Source organism: Dama dama, chromosome 20 (genome assembly GCF_033118175.1).
Source record: "Dama dama isolate Ldn47 chromosome 20, ASM3311817v1, whole genome shotgun sequence".
Taxonomy (NCBI): domain Eukaryota; kingdom Metazoa; phylum Chordata; class Mammalia; order Artiodactyla; family Cervidae; genus Dama; species Dama dama.
The window spans coordinates 50535822-50561447 of record NC_083700.1 but is presented as its reverse complement, the minus strand read 5'-3'; the positions used below and the strand labels follow the sequence as shown (position 1 = coordinate 50561447).

General features: G+C 35.8%; 1 protein-coding gene across 7 annotated transcripts in view; it reads right to left on the bottom strand.

Annotated features, from left to right (window-relative positions):
* The window catches only part of EVI5 (ecotropic viral integration site 5), a 228958-nt gene that overhangs the window by 40547 nt on the left and 162785 nt on the right, over positions 1-25626 (bottom strand). The window lies entirely within an intron of this gene.

Genomic DNA, 25626 nt, shown 5'->3' with positions numbered 1-25626 from the left:
TCAGTGGTAAGAAGCCACCTGCAATGCAGGAGATGCGGGTTTGATCCCTGGGTCGGGGAGATACCCTGGAAAAGAAAATGGCAACCCACTCCAGCATTCTTGCCTGAGAAATTCCATGGAAAGTTCCTGGCAAGAGGAGCCTGGCAGGCTACAGTCCATAGGGTCACAAAAGAGTTGGAAATGACTTAGTGACTAAACAACAACAAAAGAACAACTACTGTTTCTGTCTAGTCAGTGTTAACGCTTGGTCGTGTCTGCTCTTTGTGACCGCATGGACTGTAGCCCACAAGGCTCCTCTGTTCACAGAATTCTCCAGGCAAGACTACGGGAGTGGACTGCCATTCCCTACTCCACAGGCTTTAAAACTTTTCTTATACATTTAAACACATGGATATCACATATAATCATCTAAAAAAAGAATTAATTTAACAATGACTATATTTCAAACATGCAGGGCCTTCAAAATACATACAAAAGACACCTTATGGTTTTTAGCCATATTCCCATATTTAAGATAAAAATTCTTTTCAAAACTTAGTTAGAAATATTAATACGATGCCCAGAGAAATGATAGCAGAACCAATAGAACAGCAAGGATACCAAAACAGAATCCTAATCAAACCATCTCTGAAGCCTTCCTTACTGATTTTTTAATTTATATAAACCAATAAAATCTCTTGATTATTTAAACCAGTTTGAATGTGGATTTGTCACTTGCAATCAAAAAAATAAAAGCTAACATATCTGGAGCACTTATTAGGCCTTCACAATTGAGGTTCCCCCACAGGCTTCCGCAGTGACTCAGTGGGTGAAGAATCTGCCTGCAATGGAGGAGACACAGGTTCAATCCCTGGGTCAGGAAGATGCCCTTGAGAAGGAAATGGCAAACCCACTCCAGTATTCTTGCCTAGAAAATTCCATAGACAGAAGAGTCTGTGGGCCTACATACAGTCCACGGCACTGCAGAGTTGGACATGACTGAGCATACAAACTCATATTACCTATCACAGGAATTAAGCCCTAATGCCTAAAGTATCCTTGTATGTAATGATCTAACTTACCTCCTATGCATCTAAAATGGTACTATCTTTGTATCATCCTTAGAACAATTGAGAAAATAGCTACTCAATTTTCTGTAGAGCTTCTCTATTGGAGGAGTGGTAGTAGAGAAAGACAGGCTTACAATGAGCTAGGAATTGTTCTAAGCCCTTTACATGTAATTATCACAACAACCGTGTATAACTGTTGTTGTTCAGTCCCTCAGTCGTGTACGATTCTTTGCGACCCCAAGGACTGAGGCACTCCAGGCTTCCCGGTCCTTCATAATCTCCTGGAGCTTGCTCAAACTCATGTCCATTGAGTCGGTGATGCCATTTTTATTCCTATTTCCTAGATAAGGACACTTAAATGAAAGACTGAGTGAACTGGATGCTCAAGAGTCACAACAATAGATGACACGTTTTCTACCTTAAATTACAGCACTTTGAACATGAGAAATAATGAAACAGAATGTATGGAGATCTATGCAAAGGATTCACAAATTAGCTTTCTTGGATTTGTTACAAAAATACTTATTTTAGCCTCTGCTGATTTAAGGGCTTCCCTGGTGGCTCAGATGGTAAAAAATCTGCCTGCAATGCAGGAGACCTAGGTTCAATACCTGGGTTGGGAAGGAGGAAATGGCAACCCACTCTAGTATTCTTACCTAGGAAATCCCATGGACAGAGGAGCCTGGTGGGCTACAGTCCATGGGGTCGCAAAGAGTAGAACATGACTAAATGGCTAACACTTGCACTTTTTCCAACGATTTAAACAGGAATTGTAACACCAAAAGAATTTAAAATGCTATAGCTACTTGCATCTATGGCCCTAAGCTAATATGATCCATATTATCAATTTACAGTTGTCCAATACGACTTACATGTTCTTATGCCTGCATCTTATTTTTAATCACCCACTTTTTAAATGAAACATTTCAAAGGAAGAATAAGAACAACAGTGTAATAAAATAAAGACTAATGAACCCACCACCTAAATTCAGTCTGTTGCATGACTACATCTCATTCTAAGATTTTCCTTGGCTCTAGACTTACTCCACCTTTAGTCCTGTATATCTCAAAGATGGAAAAGATGATGTCAGGTAGAAAGGATTAAGTAGTGAGTAACTGAAAGAAGAAGGAAGACAAGAAAGAATGTAGAAAAAAAAATTTTGGAGGGAGAATATTCATTAATATAAATAAAATAAAGCCATTATTCTTATAGAATGTACTTTCTAAATCCTGTATGTGACATGAGAAAGGGGAGAATATTTTTAGTAAGTAACTATATTTCCAAAGTCAGGAAATCTGATAAGAATTACCCATTTTAATACATGTGTTCAGCTGGCTTTTTATTTTAGTCTAATTTTACAACTATGTCATATTAATTCTCTTGAAATAGGTGATTAAATGGTAAGTGCAATCTACTTGGAAGATATCCTTCTGAATGAAATAAACTAAATGTTTATGGTCTGGAATCATACTTGGATAAAGGTGATTTTTAATTAGGTCCTCAATAAAGGTAAAAGTCTTGAGGATTTTGGTCATCACAGAGCAATGTTATCATGTGGGATCATGTAAAATTTTCAGGGTAAATAAAATGGCAAAACTACTCCAGTGTTCTTGCCTGGAAAATCCCATGGAGAGAGGAGCCTGGTAGGCTATAGACCATGGGGCCACTAAGAGTTGGACATGACTTAGCAACTAAACAACAACAAAAAATGACAAAGCCCAAGGTAAGTGCTAAAACTGTAAGAATGCAGGAGTGCTTTAGATCTGAATGACTGTAGAATGACCAGTAATAATAATTAAGACCACTGAAAAAAAGGCTTGGCAAGACAGAAATCATTAAGTCCGTTTTACAAAAAACGATCAAATGACTCCAAAGATTTGTTTCTTCCAAAGGTGGGTCATTGTAGGGTTTGGCTAAAAAGTTTGTTTATAGCACTTTGATTTCTTTGGAGGAAAGGTAGTATTTAATGAAAAAACAGAGCAGTTAAGAAATTTTACAATAAAAAAAGGAAAGCTTTCAACTTAAAAAAAGAAGACTCCTGAAAGATACTTGTGAAAATCAAAGAAGCCCTTTTACATTTTACAGTTAAAAAATAGGTGTTCTTTCAATGTCTATTAATTGTAGGAAAAAAGGCAGAATTTCAAAGAGAAACACTATATATTTGATGAAATCTAACTGCATATAGTTGTTCTTTTTAGATTTAAAGATTAAATTAGTTAGTTTTTTTAAAAAAACTTTTACAAATAAAAACATTCTGATGCCTATTAAATCACTGTTTCTGTGGACAGAGACCCCAGTAAACAACCTGTAAGGCACTGGCTAAACTGAAGAAAGAAGAGGGGTGATTAAGCAGCTCCAGGCTTTAGCAGTGACCCCAGGAGAAGACAATTACCATCCAGGCACACCGTCACACATCAGAAGCACACCAGGGCGACAGATACAAGTGGAAAGCTCCCCTTGGAGTATTTGATTCAATAGCCTGCTTTAAGGGAACATAGCTGATATTTCAATAACAGAGATAAAAAGTAAGAGATGTCCTGAATGCTATATAATGAACTGAAATGTATAAAAATGACCTTTTATCTGTAAGTCTATGATTTTATATTCTTCTACAAATAGGGTCTCATTTAAATACGTTAATATAAAGTCTTTCAAAGATTCTTTTTAAATATAAAAACTGAATAACTGTATGCTTACATCACCAAAAAATATATATATAATTAACTATTATAGTCTAATAAGTAGGTATCAATTTAATTTCACTTCTGTGGCAGTTCATTCAATTATCTAATGTTTAAGGGGTTTTTTTGAAAGTATTTTTACACCTTTTTATTTTTGAGAAATGTCCACATGGTTCTTTCTGATAAGATGGTGGGAAAATGTCAGCTATAAAATGTCAGGTATAAAGTTCACTTGTTAGCCATTTTAACACAATAAGGAAAACCTCCAGAAGATAAAAATGATCAGGAGGGTAGTGCCTTAAGAATCATGGTTAAATATAAGATGGAGCTCAAACTCAACTTTTCCTGAAGCACAACTTACTTCTGGACTTTTCAGGCACATAAGCCAATAAATACCATTTAGTATTTAAACTTACCAGGAACCTGAATTTTCTTGAGGTTTTGTTTTGGTCCAGCTGATAACAACAGATTGCCAGTTAACTGGTTTCCTAAGCAAAACTAATAAGTAAGTAACAAACTTAAAGGAAGACAGATCCAACGTGTTAACAATTTTGGCATTCAGTAATTTCAATGAACAGACCTTAAATACTTTTTGTCACACAGCAAAAGAAACTTTACATCAAGAGAACATAAAGTAACATTTATAAAAGCTTTAAATGTACATTTCACACTTGGATCTACTTTCGAAAAATAATTTTAGGAATTATCATTATGATGTCTGAAATAATGTAATTCATATTAAGGCCTCAAGTAACTGAGCTTTATATATGAACCTCTTAGTCAAAGGGTCATTAATAATTCTAGTTAATAATATGCAAGCTTAAGTGACTGGGGTAAAGTATGAAAACTTAACTTATGCTGACATGCACTGAAAAAATAAATTCGCTAGAATGGTGGATAGGTAAGTATCTGATGAAGCAAGAGATAAATATAGCAAAATATTAATTTAGAATGGAGGTGGTGAATTTATGGTGTTCACTATACAATTCTTTCAACTTCTATATTTTTGAAATTTTTCATAATAAAGTACTGGAAGTAGTCATCAATAAAAAACAACTAATTTCCTCTCCCTTCCCAGTCTGCTAAAAAGTAAGCACTTGGTCCAAACTCTACTCATCTCCCAAAGTTCATGATTCTTCACCTAAAAATCCATGTTTTGGGACTTTCCTGGCAGTCCAGTGGTTAAGACCCCATGTTTCTACTTCAGGGAACGTGGGTTCCACCCCTGGTAACTAAGATTCCACATGCCAAGCAGTGGGGACAAAAAGTAAAACAAGCAAAACAGAAATCCATGTTTTGCTCTAGAATGGATACTGCTTTCTTCACATTTTACTGAAAACTCAAGAAATGAAAGAGGAATATGATTAAGTCATACAATTAGTACTTCATTAAATAGAATATAATTTTGGAGCAGGCTAAGTTATAGTTCATCTCTATAATAACATACAGTAGATTTTATGGTTGTTACATCAAGATCCATTCTCTCTCCTTCATTATGTAGTGGTAATAGGACTAGAATTATCCGGATCCTCAACTCCTTAGGTAGGCCCTGATTGGTGGAGTTTAACCCAAACAAGATAAACACATCTATTTTGCATAGTGATTGGTTCAGGAGTTTCTCAAAGTGTGACACTCAAAACTTTTGCCAGAAAGTATGGGGTATAGTTTCTTATTCTGGATATTATGACACATGGGTATAAAGCTCACTTGTTAGCCATTTTAACACAATAAGGAAAACCTCCAGAAGATAAAAATGATCAGGAGGGTAGAGCCTTAAGAATCATGGTTAAATATAAGATGGAGCTCAAACTCAACTTTTCCTGAAGCACAACTTACTTCTGGACTTTTCAGGCACATAAGCCAATAAATACCATTTAGTATTTAAGCCATATTATTTATGCCATAAACAAAACCAGAAGTGGATTTTCTGTTACCTGCAATAAAACATCCTATCTAATAAATATTTTTAAAAATATGTCTAAGTAAATGCACATGTGTTACTTTAGTCAAGTCCGACTCTTTGAGACCCTATGGATTGTAGCCTGCCAGGCTCCTCTGTCCATGGGATTCTCCAGGCAAGAATACTGGAGTGGGTTGCTGTATCCTCTTCCAGGGATCTTCCCGACCCATGGATTGAACACATGTCTCTTATGTCTCATTGGCAGGCAGGTTCTTTATCACTAGCACCACCTGGGAAGCCCAAGGAAACAAACACCATAATGTAAACAACACAACCTATGAAATGCTTAAAACAATGATTCCCAAAGATGATCATGAAAAAAACATTACTTTGGGAGTTTTGTAAACTTACAGATTAAGAGAATTTATTTCTGATCTACTGAATTCTAAATGTCTGGGAATGGAGCTTGAAATCAGTATACTCTGAGAGTTAAACAAGGGGTGACTCTGACAACCAGTGTGACGAAACTACACTGAAACGCACTGGTTTGAACTACCTTTGAAAATTAACTATTTTTTAAAAAACACAAATCTAAAATTTATATGCCAAGTATAAAATGTTTATTTCTTAAAAATCTCAATATTTTATGAGTTGATACTCATTACAGAATTTATATAGTTTAATTTTATATATTGAAAAAAAAAGGAGCTATTTTTTAAACTACAACAGTGAATGTTCAGGTAAATGACCAAGACTCATAAACTTATTTACAAATAGTCTCTATGTTTCCAGAACAAATATATTTAAAAGCAAAAATAGAAGAACGCTGTCAAGGGTTCTTTAATTTCTTTCAATTCTGCTATCAGTTTCACTTCACGTTATTTCTGTGATAGTTACAGCTGGTCAGTTCCCTGTCTACAGAGGTTGGTTCAATTTTGAACTCAAATCCCTTTCTTGGTTAACCTAGCTCTCAAACAGAAAATATAATTTTAAAGTTTGTTAATGTATGATGAGGAACTAAATAAAATGTTTAGGATCTGAGAAAATTCTACACATATGACCCGTAAGACTGAAAACTAATTGTTCTAAAGAATGAAGAAAAAAACCCAAAGATCTGGGGACCAAGAAAACAATTCTTTTAAAACTTAAAAAAACCCTAATATTTATGAGGAGATACAGCAAAAAATAAAGAGAAAATGGAGTCCAATTCTGTCCATTTTTAATCAGGTAACAGATTGTTATAGCCCCAGAGTTATGTTCTTTAATATAACCCATAAATGTGTACAGAGAAATCTTTTACTTAGAGTAGTGATTCTGGTATTCAGCCACCTAGACTGCTGATTAACAACCGTAGGCATATGTCTTTACCTGTTTTGGTACTGCAACTTTTGGCAGCTTTGATCATAGAAAGAACGAGCTAGAGTTGGACTGTGCTCAGGATGTGACAATATTCTGTCACTGGAATATTTTCAACCTATTGATTGAAAAATCATAGATGCTGTGGTCAGCAGGGAAAAAATGAATTATGTATTTGTGCAAGCCACAGCAGAAAGTAGACATTTTAATGAGAAATATCTTCACCTATATCTACTATACTCCAACATACTATTTAAAAGATTTAACAATTAAGTATGGTGATGCATATCAAGCTAAAAGATGGAAGAGAAAACGTGAAGTGTATGCTCTATAGCTCTAAGGAGCATGATTTTGCATGTTATGCTGCAACCAAACTGAGATAAATATGTTGTTAAGTTGCTTTGAACAAGTGTTTGGGAGAAAAGTGTGGTTTAGCAGTGTACAACATTAAAAAGTGTTGTGGCAGTAAGAAAAGAGGCAGGGGTCCAGGTTTGTTTAAATTCATGAATTAGTCTCATTTTTAAAGAGAAATTGTAATAGCCAAGCCTAAGAGTCCATTCCTGTTTGTTTCTTTATCTATGTTTTTAATGCTGGTTATAACTTACCCTATATTGCCACAGGAAGGACACTTCCTTAGACAGGAAGATAGCAGATTTTAAAAGCAGTGTTTCAAGTCATAGGTTTTTTCATACTCTTTACAACCAGATAATCTGCTTAGAAGGTTTTGTTTTTTTAAAGAATTTAACCAGTTAACACCTACTTAATATACTAGATGTGTAGATAAGGTAGTAGAAAGCACCCTAGATCAAATATAAAACCATGTAGTCTATCATTAACTTCTTGCAAAAATTTTCTCTAGTTTTTTAGTTTTTACAAGTTTTAAATCTACAGAAGAGCTGATTACAGTACAATATCCATATACTCCTTAAATTCACAATTACTGTTTTGCCACATTTGCTTTTGTTCTATTTATATGTATTGTTTGAACCATCTGAATGTTAACTGCTGGTACGACATTTTACTACTATATATTCCAGCATGCACCCTCCAGGAATTAGTAACTGTCCTACCTAACCTTTAAAAAAAAAAACAAAACCATAAAACAACCACTCATTAAGCTTTATCTTGCTTACTGAGAGAGTGCTCATTGCTAGAAAACTGTAACTGAAGAAAACGTGATTCATCTTCTGGATAGTTGAAATTGTCATATTTTAATTTCCTTTAAATTTCATGTCATGGGGGTTATCATCTCAGTGAAAGATTTATCTCTGTTTTGTTTCTTGGCTTTTTGTTTTTGATACCACAAACTTAACTCCAAATAGGTACTCTTATGCATGGTAGAGCAGCTTTTGTTTCACTTTTCCCCTATGAGGAAAGGATACATGATGATGTATCCATTTACTACAGATAAACACTGTTATGCTAGGCTGAGTTAACACCGGACAAATCCTTTGGGGAGTACCGTCTAAGAAACCAAGATTTCTGAAGAATTAGTTACAAAAAGCCTTCCCAGATCTATGCAAACATCATTTCAACACTCTGTCAGTTTGCTATCCATCACTTTTATTTCTCTAGATCGTGCTTTCCCAGCTTGATGATAATTATGATCTAGACCAATTATTTTCATCCTCTGGATTCTTATATCAGCACTTCTTTCTCTTGACCAGATTTTCTCCAGACTGATAGACTCATAATAAGTGTTCTTTTTTGGTAAGGTGCTTTACTAGAGTATTGTCCTCATAGATGACTTGATCTAAGCACAGCCTGGTAACAGCAGTAGAAGATTAAACAGACTCATGGCTAACTTATCAAGGATCACATGGCTAGCCAAGAATAGAAATCAGATTTCACTACTAGTACCTTAATTCTAAGACAAATCACAACAGGAAATGTGCTAGAATTGTTTTTTTCCAAAAACGATATTGCTTATGTTACTCATTTATCTTTTTCTGGACCCTCTGTAAAGAGTGTTAGTAAGCCAAAAGTTGGGGAGCTCAGTCCTTAGCCATCAAATTTTCTCATGTTACCTTCCTTAGCATCAGATGACCATATATATGACTCCTATATTATATATTCATCTCAAGGATAAGACATGCCTTTCTGTGGCCTGTTTAAAGCGTACACATACAGATGATTTTGCTAAGAAGCATCTTTATCAACCTATTAGATCTTGACAGGGGGACTTCCCTGGCAGTCCGGTGGCTAGGACTCTGCACTTCCACTGTGGGCAGCATGCGTTCAATCCATGGTTGGGGAACTAGGATACTGCAAACCGCGTGGTACAGCGCCTCCTCCCCACCCCTGACAGAACTTAACCGGGAGCCAGACACTTTAAGTATACAGGGCCAGTGTGAAAAAATTAAAATATTATTAAAAATTCAGTAATCCCATCCCTTGTGAAGTCAAGGGAGACCAAGGTACAAGAAAATAAAGATAAACCAAAGACAGTCACATAATGTCAATAATAGTTTATAAATTTCAAGTTAGTAACTCATACTGTGGTGTTGGAGAAGACTCTTGAGAGTCCCGTGGACTCCAAGGAGATCCAACCAGTCCATCCTAAAGGAAAGCAGTCCTGAATATTCACTGGAAGGACTAATGCTGAAGCTGAAACTTCGCCACCTGATGTGACGAACTGACTCATTTGAAAAGACCCTGATGCTGGGAAAGACTGAAAATGAGAGGAGAAGGGGACGACAGAGGATGAGGTGGTTGGACGGCATCACTGACTCAATGGACACGAGCTTGAGTAAGGTCCGGGAGTTGGTGATGGACAGGGAGGCCTGGCGTGCTGCAGTCCATGGGGTCGCAAAGAGTCAGACACGACTCAGCGAGTAAAATGAACTATAAAATTAATTTCCTTTCTCAACAATTTCAGTGAGGTGGTTTGGCTTGGCTGTGAATAATGCAGTTACATTCTTCCAGAGTCATTTTTTCTCTGCATATATTCCTCCATCAAACATTAATCACCTTTAGCTTAGGATTTGGAGTTCACCTTTTGTACACTGGAACTTAAATACTTGAGGAGGAAAATGCAGGAAAAGAATTTTAATTAAAAAAACAAAGAGAGTAACAATTATTTCTATTCATACTCCTCAGAATTGATCAATGTTAACATCTTGGAATATGTAATACGTGCAGCCAGACGTTAAGAAAAATATTTGTTTCTGTAAAATTTACGTTCTCTTTAAGCAACTTAAAAAAAGCTAAAAATACAAAAATGAAAATTAAACAGCTGAAATTAACAGGAAAACAAAATACAGTGAATGCAAAGCATGTCTTCAGTATGAGATAATTTCCTTTTTCAGAAAACCTCAAAATAAAAGAGATTACAAAAATCATTAAGATGTTACAGCCTACCTTTTTATTAACGCTTTTAATGTATGTGGTGTTGATCGACTATCTTGCTTGGATATGAGTTGCATTCATACCTGCTTTCAAGTCCCCTTCTCCTCCACTTTTAGATTTTTATTAGCTATGTTATTTTTACATTGTCAAAGTTTATTTAAAAAAAATAAAAACAACTCTCTCACTTGTAACCATTATTCCCATATTTTTTTTGGTGTTGGTTCTATATTTGAACAGATTCAGTATTTTTCCATTTTCCCAAATAGTGCCTGTATTTCATCATTATTTATTTTAGCTTGTTTTAAGTTGGATTTCACTATCTAGTAATTTTTTTCAAGATTATGAGAGTAGTAAACTACCAACCTTTTACACTGGAAAATGTCAACCTGTTTGTCTGGTTTACACATTGTTTGGCTATAATATTTCTGGGTCAGCCAAACTCAAAATGTTGTAGACTAGCACTAAGATAACTTTCTGCAGTGACAGAAATGTTCTCTATCTGCACTATCTAATATGGTAGCTAGCAGCTACTGTGCAACATGAGGTTATGACCACAAGAGACTGGCTAGTGGCTATCGTACTGAAGACTGCAGCACAGCCATTGCTCTGTCGATTTCTGGCACTGAATATGCTGTGAGCAATCTGGAGGACAAGTCTTTAATCTTCCCATACAACTTTGTAGATAATTTGCTTTAAGTGTTTATGGAGCATTGTGTCAAATTTTCCTAGAACACGGGGTATTCTTTTAATTTGTATATTTGTATCTTCATTAATTTCAAGGCCCTCTTCTTGCTTATTTTTACATATATCTTCTTTCCATTTGCAGTGGGATACCAATTATCCTCAGTGTTAAAGAGTCATCCATAACCATTAACTAATATGCTTTACATTCTTAACCTCTACATTGACTGTGAATATTTTCTCAAGCTTTTCTTCTATGCCAATAGTCCAATTTTTAGCATGGTCCATTGAATCAGGTGATTCTTTTGTGATTTCTGCAATGGTGTTCAGTTGAGTTCAGTTCAGTTCAGTTCAGTTCGGTCACTCAGTTGTGTCTGACTCTTTGCAACCCCATGGACTGCAGCACGCCAGGCCTCCCTGTCCATCACTAACTGCTGGAGTCTACCCAAACTCATGTCCATTGAGTTGTTGATGCCATCCAACCATCTCATCCTCTGTTGTCCCCTTCTCCTCCTGCCCTCAATCTTTCCCAGCATCAGGGTCTTTTCAAATGAGTCAGCTCTTTGCATCAGGTGGCCGAAGTATTAGAGTGAATGAACACCCAGGACTGATCTCCTTTAGGATGGATGGGTTGGATCTCCTTGCAGTCCAAGGGACTCTCAAGAGTCTTCTCCAACACCACAATTCAAAAGCATCATTGGGCTTTAATTTATTTCCTTAGTGCTACAATCTTCCTTCTTACCTCACTGTACTTGTAAATTATTTTTTGATTTCTTAATTTTATTAAATTCACATTTAGTTGTTTTACAGTGTGAAGTAACTGCAGCGCCTCTCTTGAATTATCTTTCTTCTTGGTTGGAGATCTTTCTGAATGGTATTTCTCTCTTCTCTGCTGTAATAATATATACCAAGCTGCTGTGCCATTTCTTCTCATCACACTCAAGGCCAGGTGACTGCTCAGTTATTCTCAGTCAGTCAGTCCAGTCGCTCAGTCGTGTCCGACTCTTTGTGACCCCATGAACCGCAGCACGCCAGGCCTCCCTGTCTGTCACCAACTGCCGGAGCCTACCATGTGCCCTCCATGCTCAAGTTTGTTTTCATTTCGCCATGCTCTGAGGGATAGCATGGGGAAAGGAAGAACCTACCTAAACAAGGGCTCTGTTTATTCTTCTGAGATTTTCTTGGATATTTCGTATTACATAACTGGGGGGATACAGGCCAAAACCTGGGCTTCAGGATTCAGATAATTTCCCAAATAGAGTGTGTTGTTCCAAGGCCTTCACTTTAATTAAGACTCAGATGTTCACTTTCTAATCTCTTTCACTGGGTTGTTACTTCTAAAAGTTTCTACAACATCTCAGTCAGACATACTCATTTTCCTTCTGGCCACATTTGGGATATGACTGAATGCTCTGAGGGTTTTGCTGACTTACTTATACAGCATGGTGACAAAGGAGAGGGGAAGATAGTTCAGGTTAGAAGCTGGGCTCTAGTAGGCCTCTGTGCTCTAAAACCGGAGAAGGCAATGGCACCCCACTCCAGTACTCTAGCCTGGAAAAGCCCATGGACGGAGGTGCCTGGTGGGCTGCCGTCTATGGGGTCGTACAGAGTCGGACACAACTGAAGCAACTTAGCAGCAGCAGCAGCAGCAGTGCTCTAAAACAGTTTTCTTTCTTTCCTTAGCTTTTGCTTTGAAAGTTTATTTGAAAGACTAAGATCCGTTTAGTGGGAAAGCATATGCCTTAAAAAAAATTATTATTTTGTTAGACGGTTGGAGTAGGAAATTATAAAAGCAGTTTTAGTCCACCTAAATACAGTATTTAAACAAATGAATTTTGTTCAGTATTTAAACACCTGAAACTTATATAATACTGTACATCAATTATATCTCAAGAAAAACAGTACTTTGAACCTACCTAATCTTGTGGTTCCAAAATCACTGCAGATGGTGATTGCAGCCATGAAATTAAAAGACACTTACTCCTTGAAAGGAAAGTTATGACCAACCTGGATAGCTTATTAAAAAGCAGAGACATTACTTTGCCAACAAAGGTCCGTCTGGTCAAGGCTATGGTTTTTCCAGTGGTCATGTATGGATGTGAGAGTTGGACTGTGAAGAAAGCTTAGCGCCGAAGAATTGATGCTTTTGAACTGTGGTGTTGGAGAAGACTCTTGAGAGTCCCTTGGACTGCAAGGAGATCCAACCAGTCCATCCTAAAGGAGATCAGTCCTGGGTGTTCATTGGAGGGACTGATGCTGATGCTGAAACTCCAGTACTTTGGCCACCTCTTGCGAAGAGTTGACTCATTGCAAAAGACCCTGACACTGGGAGGGATTGGGGGCAGGAGGAGAAGGGGACGACAGAGGATGAGATGGCTGGATGGCATCACCGACTTGATGGACATGAGTTTGAGTAAACTCCGGGAGTTGGTGATGGACAGGGAGGCCTAGCGTGCTGTGATTCATGGGGTCGCAAAGAGCCGAACACGACTGAGCGACTAAACTGAACTGAACTGAATCTTGTGGCATAGGAATATTAAGTTTTCATACACATGGCTGCTTCCTGCTCCCTAAGATTCATTCAACAATTAATTTTTGATCACCCGTTATATGCCAGGTACACAGTGTACAGCAGTTAATAAGACAAACAAGGTTCTAATATATTACATGTGTGTGTGAGTTAATTTTTAAAGTGAAGGTAATTTCAGACATTAATAAGAGCTACAAATAATATAAAACACGATGATGAAATAGAGAGTAACAGCATTAGGGATTTACTTGACAAAGGTGGTCAGGAAAAACCTCTATGAGTTGGTGACTTTTAAATTTAGATATAAATGATGAGAAGGAATCAGCCACGGGAAGATCAGGGAGCATAGCATTCCAAATATAGGAAAGAGCAAGAGCAAAAACCTGTAAGAGTGAAAAAGCTTGGTTCAAGAAACAAAAAGAAAGTTGGTGCTGCTAGAGCATGACATGAAGGGGAATGCGGTTTATGATTCAGTCACAGAAGTAGGCAGGACCCAGACCACTCAAAGACTTTAAAGCCAGAGAAGAAAAGTGACATTTTTGCTAGGATGACCAAGTATTCTTCATTGCTATTTTCCTATAATTATTTGGAGGCTCTAATTCTTATTTCTATTCTCGCAATGGTTACCTCAAAAGTTATTTAAATGTAAGTACATTAAAAAATTATAGTGGTAATCAAATAATTTCATATGGTATAAAAACTGGAGTGCTCTTTACTCTTCTGCACCAAGCCCTTTACTCTCCACAGACAGGCTTTGATAGATATCACAGCAGACATCCCAGTGTACTTACACACAAACACGTGGATACTTTTTAACATACACAAATGGAATTTTCACACACACTGTCTATAATTTTTCTCATTATGTCTTGCAGAGCTTTCCTTATTCTTTCTTAAAGATACAGACTTTTATAAATATGCATCTACTATGGTTTAACCATTCTCCTTATGATGAGTAGTTAACCATGCTTTTAAATACTAAAAATGCTAGATTTATGCATCCATCTTAAGAAGTTACACAAAGGATACAAACCAAAATAGGAAGCAATAAAAGAGCGGGAATAAAACGGAGTTGGGGGGGGGTAGCTTATTGTTTAAATTGCAATTGTTTGTTCGTATTGTGCTGGCCAATGATATTAGAAATATTGGCTACTGTCAGTTCCACTGCTTTCTCCTTTCTTGAATGCCATACAGATATCTAACATACTACCCAATTCTTAGTTTTTAAACTTTTATACAGGAACTCTTGAATAGGAAATCAGTACTTGATATACTTTCACATTTTAAGCTTGACAAAGTAAAACTTAAAACATGGTTTACAAATAGACATCACACCCTTAAAGGAAATAACAGAAACAATTAGTAATCTCTCTATGCTCTCTTCATAGAGATTTCAAAATAAATCTAAGGTTATACATAGGATGTGGGTTTTTCGCTCGGAGTAGTATTACAGAAGGTTTGTGGTATTAGAAGGGTCATGACACAATGCAGGTTGCTTAGTCTCAAATGCAAGTGTAAAGCTTACATTAAAAAATATTTTAAATTATACCCAAAGATAAAAAAATGTAACAAGAAGAGAGATTATGCTACATAAAGATATATACGAGCTCTTTTTCTACCCAGTAAAAATTAAACCACTGTAGACACCCTTAAAAGGCACTATCTTGACTGTTTTAAAGGTTAAATAATACTTTTTTTTAAGGCTATATTATGAAACTATGTTCAACGGTCACAGAGGCAACCATATTAACTTGCAGCAAGCAGCGGCACAATTTCTAAGTCCTAATGTGATATTTTTCAGTTAAAGGAAAATATATTAAGCAAATTATAACTACATATGAAATTATGATAGTAGCAGAAAATACAATGATTTGAGTAAATCCGTGACAGTTGATAAGCAATCACTGTGATTAATCAACATAACCTTACTGAAACATCAATAGCAACCACTAAGCTTTAGTAGGTTTTTACTGATTTGTACTTTGCCTTAGGAACAATTATTCAGAATAGTAAATGTGGTAAATGGTAGCCTCTCCATGACTTCAAGGTGACTCATTTGAAACATCTAAAAACAAATCATACTCATATCATGTACTATTGGTAAGTTTCTAAAACAATTTCCTGTAATTTCAAGTCACAGACAAAAAGGTTTGAATACTCTTTCATGTTTTAGTAACTAGAAAAAAAAAGTACATATAAATATTTTTAAGAAATAATAAAGTAAGTTGAAAAGTATGGAAAGGAGAAAATAAAATTTTTTCTCACTACTAAGATTGATTTAATTGCATTTTCTTTTTTTAATTGGAGGATAATTGCTTTACAATATTGTGTTGGCCTCTGCCATACATCAACATCAATCAGTTGCAGCTATACACATATGTCCCGTCCCTCCTGAACTCCCTTCCCTTCTCCCACCCCATCCCATCCCTCTAGGTTGTCACAGAACACTGGGTTGTGTGCCCTCTGTCACATAGCAAAATTCTCACTTGCTATCTGTTTTACATATGGTAATATATATATTTCTATGCTATTCCCTCAATTCATTCCACTGTTTTCTTCCCCTACTGACACAAACACACTTTTAAAGTGATGTTTCTTACTAGATCAGTTAAATATACACATGAAAAAAATAAGCATTTGCACAAGGTCCAAAAGCTAGAAAATATTTCTTATAAATCCATTTAATTAGATCAATTTTGTGACTAATACTTAAAATTCTATCAAATTTCAGGGGTTTCTAAAAACTATGGAATTTTTATAAAGTACTTTTAATTTTTAAAAAATTGAAAAAAAAAAAAAAAATCCCCCCCCGCCCCATTGCATGACTTGTGGGATCTTAGTTCCCTGATCAGGGATTGAACCCAGGCCCCTTGCAGAGAGAGCACCGAGTCCTGACCACTGGACCTCCAGGGAATTCCCATAAATTATTTTTTATAACAGACTTTGATTCTCAAACAGTTTTAAATTTACAAAAAACTGAGAAGAGTACCATATACTCCTTGGCACTGTTTCCCCTATCATTAATATCTTCTGTGTTGTTACAATTAATGAACCAACACTGATACACTGTTAGTAACTAACATTTAAAGTTTATTCAGTTTTTCTTAGATGTTTTTGTTTTTTATTTTAAACCCAAGGTCCTTTCTCTGTTCTAGGATCTATGCAGGATACCACATTACATTTGGTTGCTGTGTCTCCTTAGGTTCCTCTTGGCTGTGAGTCTCTCAGATTTTCCATGTTTTTGATGACCTTGATAGCTTTGAGGCATGCTGGTCAGATGTTTTGTCAGATGCCCCACTACTGAAATTTGCCTGATATTTTTCTCATAGTAAGAATGTGATTATGGGTTACTGGAAGACCACAGAGGTAAAGTGCCATTTCATCACATCCTATTAAGACTAAATACTATCAGTGTGATTTACAACTGTTGATGCTGATTTGACTATCTGGGTTAGGCAGTGTTTTGTCAGGTTTCTTTTAAAAAGTGAGTCTTGGGGACTCCCCCGATGGTCCAGTGGTTAAGAATCTGCCTTCCAATGTCGAGGATGCAGGTTCAATTCCTGGTCAGGGAACTAAGATCCCAGGTGCTGCAGAGCTACTGAGCCAGAGCGCCACAACTAAGACCCAATTCAACCAAATAAATAAATATATTTTTTTAAAAAAAGTCTTTTTTCCTTACCCTTTCCATTCTGGACTCCATGGAAGGAAGTCACTGTGCACAGCCTACATTTAAAGAGTAGAAATTTATGATTCCCTTTTAAAGGCAGAGTATCTACAAAAATTATTTGGAATTCTTCTGCATAGAGATTTATCTCTTCTTCCTCATTTATTAATTTATTAACTCACTGCACCTTGATCTATAATCTACTATTATGTTAATAATTTTTCCCTATTTTAAATATTGTTCTACTTTTGGCCATTGGGAGCTTTTTCAGTTGGCCCCTCTCTATTCCATTAATGTAGGATTTTATTTTCTTTTGTTTTGGAGCACCTCCTTACTTTCTGACATTGTAAGATATCCAAGGCTCATCTTGTATATTTCCTGTTCCAGGCCTGGAATCAGCTATTTCTCTGAGGAGCCTTGGTTTCTTTTATTGGAGAATGGTATCGGAAATCAAAATCTATGTGCTAAGTGAACATAAACCAATTTTTATTTTTAAAATTTTTTTGGCCACAATACACCACTTATGGCATCTTAGTTCTCCTAGAAGGGCTTCCCAGCTGGCGCAATGGTAAAGAATCTTCCTCCCAATGCACTAGATGGCAAGAATTATGGATTTGATCCCTGGGTCAGGAAGAGCCCCTGGAAAAGGAAACAGCAACCCACTCCGGTATACTTGCTTGGGAAATCCCATAGCCAGAGGAACCTGGCAGGCTACAGTTCATGGGGTGGCAAAGAGTCGGACACAATCGAGTATACATACACAGGGACTGAACCCTGGTCATGGCATGAAAGCACCAAGTCCTAATCACTGGACCACCATGGAATTCCCTAACCTAATTTTTAATAACACCAAGATGATCACTGATAGTGAGGATCTAATTCTTAATTCTTTCATTAATTCTTTAGATGCTATTAAGAGCTGGTCTCAGGTAAGTGAATGACATCCTTAATTCCTAGATACAGCAATATCTTAAAAACCTCTAGATACTTAATTCTTTTATATTTAATTGCATACTAAAGCTATAGATCAGAGAACCAACTCTGAGCACTTTAGTTAAAAAAAAAATTTTGACATAATTTACAATATCTAATGACCAGATAGCAAACTGAATTAAATACTCTGTATACATTAACTCTCTTTGTTGAGAACTACTGTTAAGACCAGATAAGATTACAAAATAGCTATTTTCCTAACTTTAAAATGCTTAAAAATTCAAGCAAGATCATGAAAGAAAAATGAAAAATATTTTAATATTTAAATAACTTGCTCGAAACAGAAACCATTGTACTTAAAAGGGAAAAAAATTCTCCAAAAAGAAGTCTGTTAGTCAAGAGTTGGCATATAAGCTACCACCTGCTGTGAAACTATTAACAAGTTAAATTAGCTCAGAAAACTAGGAAATACAAACTAATCACAAAGCTTCATGATAAACTCTATCATTTAGTTATGTCATTGTAATTTTACATTATTAAGATACACTTTCTTAAGTTAAATGGTAAAGATTTTTATCACTTCCTCTCTATCTCTGTCAAAACTGCCTACTGATCTGGGCACACTGATTTAAATCTAACTCCCTCATTTTATGTCAGAACAGAATTCTGAGTGGGTGTTTTTAAGCCAAGAGTGGTTGGGGTATTGCCCATATGAGGCATCCCTAGAGGTGATGTGTTGGGCAAACTAACGAAAGTGGGTAAATGTTACTGGGTACCAGGAAAGGAACGCAAATTTGGATTTGAATAGAACTGTTTTAAATTTAAAACTTTTCATTATTTATAACAAAGGAACATTAATTTTATAGATGTGCTTAGCTCACAGAAGCTGTTAATATGGTTATGACAAATTAATACGTTTATTTTTATAAAAATCAAAACACAAACTCAATTCCAGTTAAGTATCAGAAGGCTTGGATTCAATTCTCATCTGTTTTCCTCAACAAACTGAGCAAAAACTTTTCTGTGTTTTGTTCTACCACTTGGAAAGTGCAGAGAGTACTAATGCAAAAATATAGTCCTCAACTAGTAAGTAACATTTGGATCAACAAAATAAAGGTGGAAAATTCCACGAAGAGAAGGAAACAATTTTTAACCACCATTTCCTCCCATCTAAATACTATGAATTCCTACAAGCATATTTTTTTCTGAATGAAGTTCAAATTAATCTTTTTAAAAGGTTAAATGTCATCTAACTGACGACTCCTATGCTCAGAACCCTCCCATGATTTTCTGCCTTACTCAGAGAAGGGCCGAAGTTCCTTTGCCATACATATTTGGCCCTATTTACCTCTCAGACTTCCTCTAACATCCCCTCTTACTCCACTCAGGGACTGAGATGTGCCCCTGGCATTAGGCCCTTTGTTCTTATGATTCCCTTAGCAGGGCATTCCTATCACAAATCTGCATTGCAAATCTTTGTTTAAAAAAACCCCTTCTAATGAGCCTTTCCTGATCACATTACCTAAAATAGCAATGGTAGCCTACCTCAACACCCCAACACTCTCCTTTTCCTACATTTTCCTCTCTATTGTATTCATCATCTTCTGAATTACACACTTTAAGATTCATTTGTTTTGTTCATCCTATTTCTTCCTCTCCCAGTAAGCTTGATTGATGAGGAAAGGAATCTTTTTTATGCGTTTTGTTCACTAGTTCTTTTTTTTTTTTTCCACTAATTCTTATAAGTGTTTGGAGTAGTGACTAGTACATAGTAGGTATTCCATAAATATTTGCTGAATTGAAACTAATACTCCATTTAAATAATTTAATCTGTTCTCCACAATCTGGGCTTTTAAATGAGAATGATTAATATGAGATGAAATAACAGAGCTCTATAACAGAGGGGGGTTATGAGAGCAGAGACACAACAAAATTGGCTGGACTGGCATCATCAGGGAAGGCTGATCACAATATGTCAAGCTTAATCAGCCCTTTGAAATGATAAGATCAAAGGAGGAGAGAAGAAAAACAGAGTGATTCTCAATGACAGATTCAAAGAGTTCTTAACTAGTTTATGGTGGCTCAAGCACAGGTATATGCTGGGAAAAGCAGGAAATGAAGCCAGAAAGGGTGGTAAGAATCAGAGCAGGAATTGTCTTGTGAGAACAGCCAGAATTTGAACTTCATCCTGAAAGCCATGGGAGCTATTGAAAGATGCAGGTGAAGAACAGGGAACTAGTAGTAACAAAGCTGTAGGGGGAAGTCTATCAAGAAACTCCATATAATTAACATGACAGTACTTGTAAAACTAAAGAAAAAAAATTTCATTTTAGTTCTGGAAGGAATTTAAGTTACAGAGTGGGTTCTTAAACTTACAATAAAATCTCATTTAAAAATCTTTATGCTTCAATAAATGCTGGAGAGGGTGTGGAGAAAAGGGAACCCTCTTACACTGTTGGTGGGAATGCAAACTAGTACAGCCACTATGGAGAACAGTGTGGAGAATTCCTTAAAAAACTGGAAATAGAACTGCCATATGACCCAGCAATCCCACTGCTGGGCATACACACTGAGGAAACCAGAATTGAAAAGGCACGTGCACCCCAATGTTCATCGCAGCACTGTTTATAATAGCCAGGACATGGAAGCAACCTAGATGCCCATCAGCAGATGAATGGATAAGGAAGATGTGGTACATATACACCATGGAATATTACTCTTTTGGACTCTGTGGGAGAGGGTGAAGGCAGGATGATATGGGAGAATGGCACTGAAACATGTAAATTATCATATGCGAAACGAATCGCCAGTCCAGGTTCGATGCATGATACAGGGTGCTCGGGGCTGGTGCACTGGGATGACCCAGAGGGAAGGGATGGGGAGGGAGGTGGGAGGGGGGTTCAGGATGGGGAACACATGTACACCCACGGCGAATTCAAGTCAATGTATGGCAAAACCAATACAATGTTGTAAAGTAAAATTAATAAATTAGTTAATTAAAAAAAATCTTTATGCTTCAGTTTCCTCCACTATTAGATGGGAATATTAACAACAGTATCATAAGACTGCTACAAGGATTAAATAAGCAAATACAAATACATTGCTAATAACAATGCTTGGCAAGTTTTAAATATTCAATGATGCTAGCTATTAATACTTTAAATACACAAAAATGAAGACTGAGAGTGGACAGAAATAAGTTCACCCCCCCCCAAAAAAAGTCAAAGCAATTCTTAATTTGAAGCTACATCTAATTCTTGGAAAGGGATAAATTCGTTATCTAGAGTGGATAAAAATTATCTTAAAGGGAACTCAGAAGACTTTCTGCATTTTGGTTGTAATTTTTGGAAGCCCTTACAATGCTGAGTGTGATCTTTTACAAAAGGTCATTGATAAGCTGATTTTCTGGAAACTAGTTAGGGAAGAAAGAACACTTGATAACTTGATAGATGCTTTCTCACTTAATACCAACTCTAAAGCAGATAACTTTAGGTTTGAATGAGTAAATTCAAAATCAAGTTAAATAACTCGGCAGACAAGATAGTTAAGAAGTTGTTTGTCTTCAAAATCTATACTGTCAACCAACCAAAAAAATCTCTAGCAATTACAAGAAAACAGAAAGACAAAACCTGTGACCACAGAGTTACTTAGTATTCTAAAATTCTCATTTCCAATAAAAACTAAGTTTATTGACCCTTTTAATTCTGATCAAGGTATATCATATTTATTTTTGCAGGCTACTTATAGAAATTCCATTAACCTGAGCCATTCAATTAGTTTGTAAAGTATATGTGCAGATAGCAAGAAAAAAATAAAATTCTCCTTTAAAAGATAACAATGGCATCATCTCACATGTAATTAGAGCCATTAACAATTGTTTTTCTGTTTCTCAGTCATGTCCAACTCTTTTATTATTATTGGTGTTATTAGTAACACCAATAACATTAGTTAGTTATTACTAATATTATTAGTTAATAAACATTTATTATTAATTAAAATATTTATTATTAACAAAAACACTTATTAACTAATAAATGTTAGTTTATTACTAACACCAATAATGTACATACATTTTCAGAGCTTTAATTCTACTCAGTGATACTGCAAAGAAGGGACCCAGGCTCAATCACTCCTTCTGTCTAATGACAAATGCACTTAGGCAGAATCTGCATTCATTTTATCTTTCCTAGCCAGTAGTGACCTAATGATCAAAAAATACATATTCATACATGTGTGAATACAGTGGTAACCGCTGAATTTAAAAAAATCTAATACTCAAATTATATAAAATAAAAACCACTTACTGAAGAAACAACAGGTGAGCAAATTACTGTTAATTTAACTTCTTCAAATACAAATATGTGAATGATGGTTATATGCTAAGCATTATATACCAGCACTTAGAAAGACAGTGACTGAATAAAACAGGCCAACATTTCTCTCTCATGGAGCTTCCACTCTAGCGGAGAATGTGGACAACAACAAACATGCATAATTTATGGCAAGAAACAATTGTTTTGAAGAAACATAAAGCAGCATAAGAGCACAGTGATTAGGATATGAATATTTTAGATAGAAATTTGGCAACAGGAGCTTTATTTAAGAAAACTATAGAGACCTGAATGAAGTGAGATTATACAGTATTTAAAGTTCATAATGATTACTCTGAAAAATATTAAAATGATATACATGATATCATATTTTTTATATTTAATGTCACTGTAGAGTTCAACCCCTTAATTCTATAGGGGTATGTATGATCTGCTTCAAACAAGTGACTAAAATCCATTAATAAATGTCATTCTGCTTGAGGAGGAGGAAACCTCAGCAATAACTTCTACAAATAGCTCAGGAAAATGGCTAAAATTTGAAAGATGCCACATTAAAAAAAAAAATTAAATTCACTATGAGGCACTAATATAAATTAGCTCCTCCAAAGACTGTGGAAAAGGCATTATTATAAAGAACATTAAGCATATTACAAATGTAGTTCACTCAGAATAACATGGCAGGGTAGTGATTATGAATCAGACCTGAAAGTTTCAAGTTGACTGTAGACTCTTTGAAAATAAATACAATCAACTTCAACCTCATATCTTCTATAGAATGCTACAGTATGTACATAAATGAGTATTTCCTCATCTAAATAAGACATTCACAAAAGTACAATTTTCTTAACTACTTTTTTAAAAAGTAGTCTTTATTTTTATCAACAACTAATTACATAGTCATGTAATTTATGAAATGAAGAGTGTGAAAGAATTTGGTTTGTGGGTAAAATTTTTATTTACAAGAGAGCAATGGTAACTGGAAGAATTAGTCTGAAGAGATTTGAAGTATAAAAATATTTGACTAAGTTGAGTTCTCCCCCTAGTGGAACTTGAAAATGATCTAAAATATTTCCATGATTAAACATAACCTAAAATGTATTGTTTTTGTAATTGAAAAAGGAGTTTAGGATTTTAACAAAAGATCTATTTATAGATCTTAACTTGTATATAATAAATAAATGAATGAAGGTTGAATCATTAAGATGTTTATTGAAAACATATTTATCACATGTATTAATAGCAAACTGGTCAAGGAAAACTCAATAAACAGAAAGATGTAAAAAGCAGAGGACTAGAGGATACAGGAAAACAGCAATTTTCTGAAGACATGATAGCTTGTAAATGGTACAAAATTTTAAAAGAATATAAACACTTTGAAAGAGTGAGAGTGTGTGTGTTTTTGTGTAGGTGCTAGGGAGAGAGGACAGGGTGGTAATGGTCAAAGAAGAGGCTGGAGGTGAAAGTTTGAACAATAAATGAAAAGGCTAGCATTTGTGCTGAGGAGTTTTGATGTGATTTGGTAGGTAAAAGGCAGTCAATAAAGGTTTTTATGCCTTAGAAAGATAATTCTGGTGGCTCCGTGGGAGAGCTCAGGCCAGAGAAAAAGAAGTTGAACAGGAAGCTGTGATGTTCAGGTAGGGACGAATGCAGATACATTAGGGAGTAGCAGGGAGGAACAGAAAGGCCATGAAAGATTTTTTTTTTTAAGTTTCTGAAATGAGTAAAATTACCTTTGATTTAGTTTTATATTTACCCATGCCTTTTATGTTTTGAAGAAACTGAAGAGCTGGACATGTTTAATCTGTATGAATTATTAAGAAATATCTGAAACCAGTCAATCCTAAAGGAAATCAGTCCTGACTATTCATTCGAAGGACTGATGGTGAGGCTGAAGCTCCAATTCTTTGGCCACCTGATGTGAAGAACAGAGTCACTGGAAAAGACCCTGATGCTGGGAAAGACTGAAGGCAGCAGGAGAAGGGGTGACAGAGGATGAGATGGTTGGATGGCATCACTGACTCGATGGACATGAGTCTGAGCAAGCTCTGGGAGTTGGTGACGAACAGGGAAGCCTGGTGTGTGGACGCAAAGAGTCGGACACAACTGAGTGACTGATCTGAACTGAACTGACTGCACTGAAGGCAAATTTACATGAGTAGGCGAGCAGCTGAAATGCTAGTAGGAATGTTAACTAGCACAAGCTCTTTGTGAAAATAACTTCATATTCTCAAATAAAGTTGGAAGTTTACATACTCAGCCTTGATAAATACGGCAGAACAATAAGAAAGGCATAAGTGAAGTTCCGACTAAGTTGAGTAATTCGGTAAGAGATGATACCATCAAACAAGACTTGAGATACAAAAGTATAAAAACATTTTGGATGGAATAGAAACACATTTGATTTTAAACATCTTGAATTTGGAGTTCCTGTACAACTTTCAGGAGGAACTCTCTACTGTCCATTAAAAACATTGGTCTACTGATCAAAAGACACAATATGTTAAAAACGACAACAAAAGACAAGTTAGAAAGTGGAAGTAGATATCTGTAAAACATAACATATGACAGAAACCATCACAATATTGTAAAGTAATTATCCTCCAATTAAAAATAAAATAAAACTTAAAAGAACTATATATACTTAAGAAAAAGATAAGCAACCCACATGAAAAAATACAGAAGATTGTAATAGGCACTCTATAAAAGATGAAATCCAAGTTTCCAACCTCATTAGTAAAACAGCAAATGGAAATTAAAATCATGATGAAATATTACTGCAACCCCCCCAGACTGGCATAAATTAAAACATCTGACACCACCAAGGGCTGTGGAACAACAGAACTTTCATAGGCTGTGGATGGAAGTTAAAACTGGCACAGACACTCTGGAAAAGAAAACTGATGATCTGCATGCTTATGACCCAGCCATTCCACACCCTGCCATACATGCTAAAGAAACTCTTGTGCACTTGTGGTCAGTATAGTGTATAAGACGGCTTATAATCACAGCATTGTTTGTAACAGTCCCAATCTGGAAATTTACAAATGGACATACACATTGCCATATATTTATAAAATGGAAATGTTGCAGTGAGAAAAATGATGACTCACTAAAGTAACGGTGAACAAAGAAAGCAGAGACACAAATATTCA